A 9,177-nucleotide genomic window follows, 5' to 3' on the forward strand; every position below is an offset into this window, starting at 1 on the left:
TCTCTCAAGGCTGCTTCCTCTCAGGGCCTCTGAGCTGTCGCTCCTCGTTTTGTTTGACCCGGCCCTTTCCCCACCCCCACAGTTCTCTGTTAAATTGTGTTATTATATTTAAACAAATCAATTCCATTGCAGAGTTTTTCCTGTCCTAATGATGAGTTTGCAGCACAAATGCCATTGATTTCTCACAGCCCTGAAAACCAGTTGATGAATAGCACCGGGCTTGTCTTTGGAGAGGCACTTAGAGCGGTTCTGCAGGGCCCCTCACCCACCCACCCGTGCACTGTCCCTGTCACCACCCACCCCCACCCCACCCCAGGGCACCGCTGCTTGCAGGGGGCGAGGCTGTGTGACAGAGGGGGGCTGCAGCGGTGGAATGTCATCGCAAGGGCCTGCCCTTGTGCTGGTGAAACAGTCACAGTGGAGATTTTTATTGATTTTGGCCGAAGGCAGGAGCACAACTTACAGGGCAGAGAAGTGGTGCCGTGTGATCTTTGTCCTCCTTACAAGTTCAGAGCCGGTCCTGAGAGTGACAGCAGCTCTCATTCCAGACCTTGACGGGCTGCCCTTCACTGCTCTTTAAAGGGGCGGTTCCGGACGTGAGAGAACTGTCTGTACTGGGGAGCGGGAACTTCCCTCTGTGAAATCTTGGGAACCTCTGCCATCAAAGTCAAGGCTAAACCGCTAGGCAGGGCTTTGCCTTTCAGATCACTGCCAGGAGTCAGGACCTGTTTGAGCTTTTTAATGACCCCAGAGCTTGGGTGGGCAGGTGTTTTGGTTCCCAATTTAGAGGGGGGCAGCCTGAGTCAAGGGCAGCCACTGGATTGGGAAAGGGCTGCTGGTGCTGAGACCAGCGCTGGGGGCTGGGGGCCTGAGTGCGGCCTTTGTGCTCCCATCTGTCCCACAGGGAAGCTCCTCTTACTACCAGACTTTCTCCCACCCCTTCCCCACCCCTGAGCTTTCTGTCTGCTGAGCCCAGATTGCCATGTGGGTCATTGTGCAGGGGTCTCAGCTCCGCGCCTGCAGCCTGCCACGCAGCCTGTGAGCTGGGCTGGGCAAGGCAGGAGGGCTTGGCAGGGACTGGCACACTGGAGAGTGCCCGCCTCACCTAAACCCGTAAAAGTCACAGGGTATTAAGAAACTGTACGGCAGTGGTTCTCAACCTTCCTAATGCTGTGACCCTTTAATACAGTTCCTCATGTTGAGGTGACCCCCAATTTCATTGTTACAAATTGAACATAATTAAAGCATAGCGATTAATCACAAAAACAATATGTAATTATATATGTGTTTTCCGATGGTCTTAGGCGACCCCTGTGAAAGGGTCGTTCGACCCCCAAAGGGGTCACGACCCACAGGTTGAGAACCGCTGCTGTATGGGGATAGGACTTTGGGTTGAATTTGCCACTGCCTCTAGGAATTCTAATTCAGGCCTTTGTTTTAGAGACGGGAATGTGTGGCCTGGAGTTGGGAGTGGCTCTTCAAGGTCACACCACTTGGCAATGGTGGAGCAGGGGTTTGAGCCGGAAGGGGGGGGCGGGCGGCTCTCAGGGAGTGCTGCTCCCCTCCCGCATCAGTCAGGGTTGGGGGCAGGGCAGGGCTGGGGGCTCTGTTCTAGGGGAGATAGGCCCCTCACTCAGGAGACCCAGTGGTCCAGCATACCCTCCTTTCCTTTGCCCACCCCCCCGCAGTTACCCTCCCCCACAGACAAACTCCTGTCCCTCCTAATCAGGTTAGCCTCCCGCTCCATGCCTGCTCTGCTGAGTTGTACCAGCTGCCTCTAATGGCCTGCGACCTGGCCCTCTCCGGGCTCTGCGCGTGGGGGAGGGGAAGCTAGGAAAGAGCTGTGTGCGGGAAGGCTGCTCCATTCTCTCCATGCAGACCTTTCCACGCCTTCTAGGATCCAGTCCAAATCCTTAGCTTGGCATCCAGGACCCCTCACAATGAGACCCTGCTTATTCAGCCTCCACACCCCTGGTGCTCTTTGCTACAGTCTCAGGATGCTAGTTGCTACCTCCCGCCTTTGCATATGTAGGTTCTTTGGCTACCTCCCACCTCAGGAAACTTCTACACATCCTTCCAAACCCAACTCTTGGGCTGCCTCCTCTCAGGACTCCTGCCCATATACTCCCACTGGGTGCTCCACTGGTCTGGAACTTAACCATTAATAGCACTGTTGGGTGCATTGCTCCGAGACCTGGGTCCCCTTGAGTTCCTGGAGGAAAGGGAGAACATTCTAGAAGAATATGCATCAGGGTACAGCATAGAGAAGTGCTCAGTGAAGAAATAGGGCCAGCAAAGAAGAGAGGAATGGGGACCAGGGGGAGGGAAAGAGAAAGACAGGAGTGCATGGAACAGCTGCTCCCAGCTCCTCCACACCACTCCAGCCTACTTCCTGCCAGGGAGGTCATTCTCAGCGACACGTGTGGGGCCTGAAATAGACACACGTGGGGGCCTTGGTGGGGCACAGTCTCAGGCCAACGTTAAGCAGCCCAGCCCCCCATTCCTTGGGCACTGACGCTCCCTCTCCTCCCAGGGCCCCTCCCCCAGCAGTGCCCAGGCCTCTTCCCTCTGTTCCTGCTAACTTTGTTTTATAAATAAACTATATAAATAGGCTCCTCTGATTCCTCAGGAGCATGCAGCCGCAGCGTGTAAGGACTGGGGCACTGCTGTAGGCATAATTGTACTACCGCATCCATCAGCTGCCTAATTACCATTCATTTTGCATTTATTTCTGCTAATTAAAAAGAGAGAAACTCCTAACAACTTTTACGTAAATACTGTATTTGTTCTATGTTAAGACGGGATGCTAATTTGCTGGTAATTAGCTGATTATCTAATCTTATAGCTATCACACAGGACGGCCCTGTCTCCCCTCCTCACCCCAGACACCACTCGAGGCCTCCGATCAGGTGTTAGAGGAGAGGGTTGTTAGAGGGCCTGTCCGAGGCTCGGGATCACCAGAACCAGGCGTGTTGGCCGGGTTCGGGGGGCGCGGTCTGACTGATAGAGCGGGGAGGAACCTTCGGTTCACGCACTGTTTCTGTACAGATGGAGACACTGAGGCTCAGGCAGGCCCAGCACCGCCCAGAAAGGCAGTGGTGGAGACAGCCCCCTGGCCACGTGTTTGGGCCACCCCTCCAGCGCTCACCCCACTGTACGGAGCGCTGTCAGGAGGAATTCGCAGGGCGGTGGCTGTATCTGCAGCTAGAGACATATCTGGGCCAAACTCCAGCCCAAGTGAGGGGAAGAGGCAGCCTGGTCAAAGCCCATGGCGCACACCGAACCTCTCGTACCCTTCTGGAAACCTCCGCTTCCTCCCACTTCCCCGTCCAGCTGAGGGCTCTGCTTCCACAGCTCCCTTTCCAAGCCTCACTCCCCCAGTCGCACCAGCCCGGGCCTGGGCACGGTGGACATCAGCACGTATGCAAGGCTCTGGATTTCAGATCTTAACACTATGTATTTTCATGTGAATTAGAAAAAAAAACATAATTAATACATCAAACCCATCATTTTACAGACTATATTGCATTGGTCTGCCATTGGTCTAAAAAGAAAGTGGTTGGTTCGCCATGATTTAAATAACAGTATGTAAATAATTGAGGTGGAACACAGGATGTGGCTGACAGGATCTAGTAACTGAAGTTGGAGGGTCTGAGAGCATCAGGTCAGGAGAGCAGGTGGGGGAGGCCAGGGGCAGCAGAGGGACCCCAGGGCAGGGTTGGCCAGTCCCTGGCCTGGTCTGCAGGCCACCACTGCCCCAGCCCCTACTCAGGATGACAGTCCCCCTGGGTCATGCCCTCCTCTCCTCAGCCCTGCAATCAGCAGGAATTAGCCCACCACAGAGAAATCATTGGCTTTCAGAGTCAGTTTAAATGGGGCTCTGTTTCGGGGAAGCCAGGAAGTCGTCGGACTGCTGCATCTCACCCCTGTGACCAGGGGCAGATGAGTGACTTTTTGGGGACTCCCTGGCTGGCCCAGCTCCCCAGACATTGGTGGGTGAGTCCCTGACTGGCCTTTTTCTCTCTTTCTCCTGAACAGTCTGAAATGGCCAGTTTTAGATGTAAAGGGAAAATGGCTTTGACTAGGCCAGGTGTCTGTCACCTGGGCTGCCAAAGCGGTCAGGGCCAGGGTCGGCATGGCCTGATGGAAATCCCAGAGGTCAGGCTGTGCTTTCTGGAACCTCCGGCTCCTTCTCTGTAAGTTGCAGACTGTCATACTTTCCTTCCAGGGTTGATGGGAGGGGCCTCGGGGCCAGGGGCAGCGCGCCCCGGAGAGGAGCGCTCAGTACAGCTGGTGGTGAGCCCACAAAGGCACTGCTCCGAGGAGGCCAAAAGGCAGGCTGCCTCCTCCCTCTGCTGCCTGGCCAGCCTGGCCCACCAGTGCCTGGCCTTGGCCACCCCCGGGCTGCCGGCGACCTGCCCCACCCCGATGGAGACTAGCCTCAGACCTCACATGGTGCCACCACTCGCTGGGTGACCCCTTGACCAGTCACTTCTCCAAGCCACCCTTTTCTTATTGGTAAAATGAGAGAGGTGAACCGCATGCTGCAGGGCCTTCAGCAAACCCGCACCCCACCCCCGGGCGGGGGTCCCGTTGAGGCTGTTCAACCCATCTCTAGGACAACCCCCAGCCTCAGAACGTCAAGGTGGTGCCCACTTCTGCCCCTGTGCAGAGCAAGGCCAGCAGGAGGTCTTATACTATCAAGATCTCGGCGCGGGGTCTGTAAGCATTTGTGTGAACGGAGGAATGGTTTAATCAGAGGGGGCTTAACCCGCTTCGGCCCTTGGTGGCTGCTGCTGGTGGAGCCTTGAGAGATGGACAGCCTCTGGGGCCTCCAGAGCAGCAGTGAGGAGGCGTGCTCGGGGGTTCCTAACAGCACCGAGGCCAGGCTATCTGGGCCATATCCTAGCTGTGTGACCTTGGGCTGCTTTCTTAACCTTTCTGTGTCTGTATTCTCATCTGTTAAAATGGGTATAGTACCTACCTCTTAGGTTGTGGTTAGATTAAGTGAGTTAATTCACATAAGTACGTCGAACACTACCAGGTAAAGGTCTATGATGTTAGGTGCCGCGCTTGTCATCAGTTTCAGCACTCTCATTGGTTAGGGGTGGACATACCGGGTCACCATGGAGCCTCAGCCTCCAAGCCCCTCCCCTGCACTGCGTGGCCAGGGTAGGCGTTTTCCTGGCCGCTGCGGAGGGTGCCAGGTGGGAGGGCAGGTTGCTGGGAGGTGTTTCTGGGTAAGCATTTCCGGTAGCAGTTGAAAGGGGCCAGGATTCCCAAGGCTCTGGGAATTTTCTGTCATTTACTTTCTCATTCTAAATATTTAGTTGTGATTTTATGTAATTTCTAAAGAGGGCCTCCGGAATAGTGTAAGCTTCAGGTCCTGCCCACCTGGACCTGCTTATTTTTGCTACCATTATTGTATGTTCAGGGCTGGCGCTGGTCTGCCCGCTTTCGGCCCTGGCAGGAGGAGGGCCTGGGCCTTGGAGCTGGAGGGACCCAGCCTCTCTCCCTGTAGACAGCCTGTCTCTGAGCACCCCTGCGCTGTAGGCGGGGGGCCTTGTCCTCTCCCTCCTCCCTGCTACCCATCTTGTGTGTGCCCCGTGGGCAGGCGCAGGGGCCGTTGGGGCCGTGGGGAGCAGGTTGCTGAGTTGGAACAGTTGCCCCTGAGGCTGCCACCAGGGTGGCTGGCTGTGTGCCGAGCCCCGGGTTTAGTGCCTGGTGGAGGCCCAGGATGGCCCCTGCCCTCAGAGCTCTTGCTGTAGCTGGAGGGGCGAGGAGTGGGCAGGGGGTGCGGTATTAGGCCCCTTCGCCTTGCATCTCAGAGAGAGGAGCCAAGAGAGCCCGGAGTCCGAGGGCTGGGCCCTTGGGGAGAGCCCCCGGGAGGGTGGGCCCTTGGCTGGGAGGCCCCCAGAGGAGTGGTGCCGTGGGCCCTGGCGCCTCCACTGGCAGCAGGGCCTCTTGTCCCCGGGCTCTGACAGGGACATTTATAACTCACAGCTGTGCCGTCCTGGGCCCAACTGACTGTGGTAAACCGATCTGGCTTCAGGAAGTCTCGTCCCGAGGCCACTCCCCACCCCGACCCCACACTCTCTTTCACCTCCTGATACCACATCCTGTTCTCCGCAGAGGGGCCCAGCCGGGGTCTTCAGCCGTGGGCAGAGCCGGAGGAGTCAGAGAAGTTCAGCGAGGCCTGAGACTCCCGAGTGGGGCTTCTGGGGTCACTAGGATCTACCCCTGAAGGCCCACCCAGGGGGCCCAGGCACATAGGGAGCCAGAGACCACCCCAGGGGCTGAGGGCAGGACTGACTGTGTTCTGTGCTTCCGAATCAAACCAGAGAGGGGATAGCGGCGAGGGGAGCCAGAGGCCTCCGAGGACCTGGGAGAGACGCACCTCGGACCCTCCGCAGCCCTGCATGGCCTGGCGTCCTGCGCTGGGTCGTCCCCTCCTGGGTCCAAATTACTCACAAGGCCTGGTGCCCAATCTCCTAGGTTCTCACAGCAGAGCTCACGTTGGGTAAATGGTCTCGCCCAGCGGTGGGAAGAAAGGACAGTATTAAACACTGCATGCTCGCTGGCTTGGCCCCCTCCCCTCCCGTGGCCTTATTTGCTCACTAATTCTGGGGTCCTGTCAACCAAGCACCCCTCCCATGCCTCTCTCCTTCCGCACAGAAGAGAGTCGATAAACAATAGTGAGTCTGCCCGAGCTTGGCCTTCGGAACTCGGTTAACCTGTGAAAAGTTTCTAGAATTAATGCCCGAAAGAGTGTATATTTTTGTTTCCTAAGTTAAATATTTATTAAGGTGTATTAGAAATATATACCTCGCCTATCAAACCAGCTATTTCACGGATATGATTGCTTTGGACAAGACCAGATTGGAGCTTAAAAAAAAAAGTGAGTTGAAGTAAAGATAAATATTAAGTCATCGTTCAGATAGGACTCAGCGAGGACCTGAAGTTCGGGGAACGCAAAATGAATAATGGCCAGGGCTCTTCTCTGTTTTAAACTCTGGTTCTGAGCTTCCTGTCAGCTGTAAGCAAACCGTCTGGCCCTGCACGCGGGGGAGACGGACCGCGAGCCGGTTCTGCGGGGAGGTGCGCGCACATAAAATGGCTCCGAGTGTTGGTCAGAGGTCTGGTGAGCAATTCATAATGAGGAAGGAATTCAGGCAGGGGTCACAGAGCGGCTTTGGAAGTGGCTGCCGGCCGTGTGAGATAATTCCCCGGAGCCAGGCAGGCCCAGCGAGGGGAACACTGCGGGGCTCTTAGGCCGCTAAAAATACCCGCCACTTCTGTCCCCCCGCCCGGGCGCACAGGGGGGCCGCAGCTCTCTGCTTTTCTCACCAGGAAGAAAGAGACAGCACAAAGCCCCTGAGCCCCAGAAGAAGCAAAACAGATACATTTAACATATTTTTAAGACGCCTACTAGGAGCCGTTGGCTTGTTGGCGTGTTCAGGCTGGGGAGCGACCTGAGTGGCCCAAGAGGCACCCAGAGTAGCCCAGTGGTGGGAGCAGAGGTGGGAGGCCGTGGACGGCTGTCTTTGTCCCTGGCCGCTCACACGTGTCCGTCTCTCTTGTGTCCCCAGGACGAGGAGGAGGCCGTTGGCGTCAGACCAATGCTGCGAGGGGTGTGAAAAGAGCCGAGGTCCGTCAATCCGCTGCCAGACCTAGAAAGGTAACACCAGATCCCTGGTGCCCTGGTGCCCAGGCCACTGCCACCTTCTCCTGAGATCTGGCCAGGGGCGGGGGTGGCCAGTCTTTCCCCCCAGCCTTTCCTGACCCAGGCTGCAGGCTTCTTGCAACTCCTTGTGTGTCCAGAACAAAGTGGGCTTCAGTTTGTCCATCTCTAAAACGGGTCCCCTAATTCTTGAGAACTCTGAATCAGGGGTCCTGGCTCTGGTGGGGGTAGCATTGAGGCCACGAGGTCAGCAGGGCCATCAGGGCTTGAGAAGAGGGTTCCCAATGCAGACTTGGCTGAGAGGCGTCTCACTGGAGCTGTGGCTGTGGTAGTATTTAAGCTCCAAAGGGATTTCTCTGCGTAAGAATTGTTATCTATATTTTTAGACCACAAGACCAAGGCACAGGGAAGTTAATGTGCTTGCCAAGGGTCCGCAGCCAGCTCTGGCCACGTCGGAGCAGCTCTGCTGTATCCCATTTGCCATATCAGCTTCTACACTTTCCCTGCACTGCACTGGTCTGGCCTGTCCTCCCCAGAGAAGTCTAGCTATCGATCCCACGCAACCGCCAGTCTTACCGGTGTGCCTGTGGTGGACCTGTCCATCTACCCATCGCTTATCCACTCACCGAGCCATCTAGCTATCTCTCCATCCAACCATCCAACCATCCTTCCATGTACTCCCACCCCTGTCCATCTGCTCATCTACCCATCCACCCACTCTTCTGACCATCCGTTTACTCATTCACTCACTCACCACTCTCACACCAGGCCTGGCCCACACTAAGGGCCGGCTTTTGCAGACGATCAGACCCAGCCCTGCCCTGAAAAAGTGCAATCAGCGATGGAGAGGGACACCTGATCCCAGAGCCGGACCCACCGCCATAAGCTCCATGCGCAAGGCCTGCGTAGGGTCTGCCTGCACGGGGAGGGGCCCTGTGACGGCTCTGCAGGCAGGCAGTCGGGGAAGGCTTCCCAGGGGAAGTGGCGCTGTTCACTTATTCACGCCCCAAATGTTTCCTGGTTAAGTCTCGTGCTGGGAACTGCTTGATGTTTTGGAGACAGCAGGGAATAAAACGGACAAAATTCCCTTTCCTCATGGCGCTTCCATTCTCATGAGCAGAAATGGACAAGAAATACTCCGAACGTGATATATAACATGTCCGGTGATGCTAAATTTTAAGAAGGGAAGTTAACTGAGTAAAGTAACCGAGTTTGCAGGTGGAGTAAAGTGATCTTTGACAAAGGATGGCCAAGGGAGGCCTCTGACCGGGTGCATTGGAACAGAGACCTGAACCCAAGGAGGTAGGGACTGGCGTGCACTTGGGGTGCTCAAGGAAGTGGCGGAGAAGTCACGAGGCTGGAGTGAAGTGGGGGGTAGAAGGAGAAGACAGAGAGATCCTGGGGGACCCACTCATGTAGACGGGCAAGAGGGGAGCCCGGAGATGGCTGGGGGGCTGCGGGCCACATCCAGGCAGGGGTGGCGGCGGTAGGGGGAG

General features: G+C 56.3%; 1 protein-coding gene across 1 annotated transcript in view; it reads left to right on the forward strand.

Moving 5' to 3' along the window:
* The window catches only part of ZMIZ1 (zinc finger, MIZ-type containing 1), a 181,133-nt gene that overhangs the window by 11,404 nt on the left and 160,552 nt on the right, over positions 1–9,177 (forward strand). The window contains exon 2 of the mRNA XM_005878445.2: positions 7,590–7,678. The gene's annotated coding sequence lies outside the window, so the exon portion shown is untranslated. The remainder of the gene's footprint in view (positions 1–7,589; positions 7,679–9,177) is intronic.

Source organism: Myotis brandtii, unplaced genomic scaffold (assembly GCF_000412655.1).
Source record: "Myotis brandtii unplaced genomic scaffold, ASM41265v1 scaffold560, whole genome shotgun sequence".
Lineage (NCBI taxonomy): Eukaryota > Metazoa > Chordata > Mammalia > Chiroptera > Vespertilionidae > Myotis > Myotis brandtii.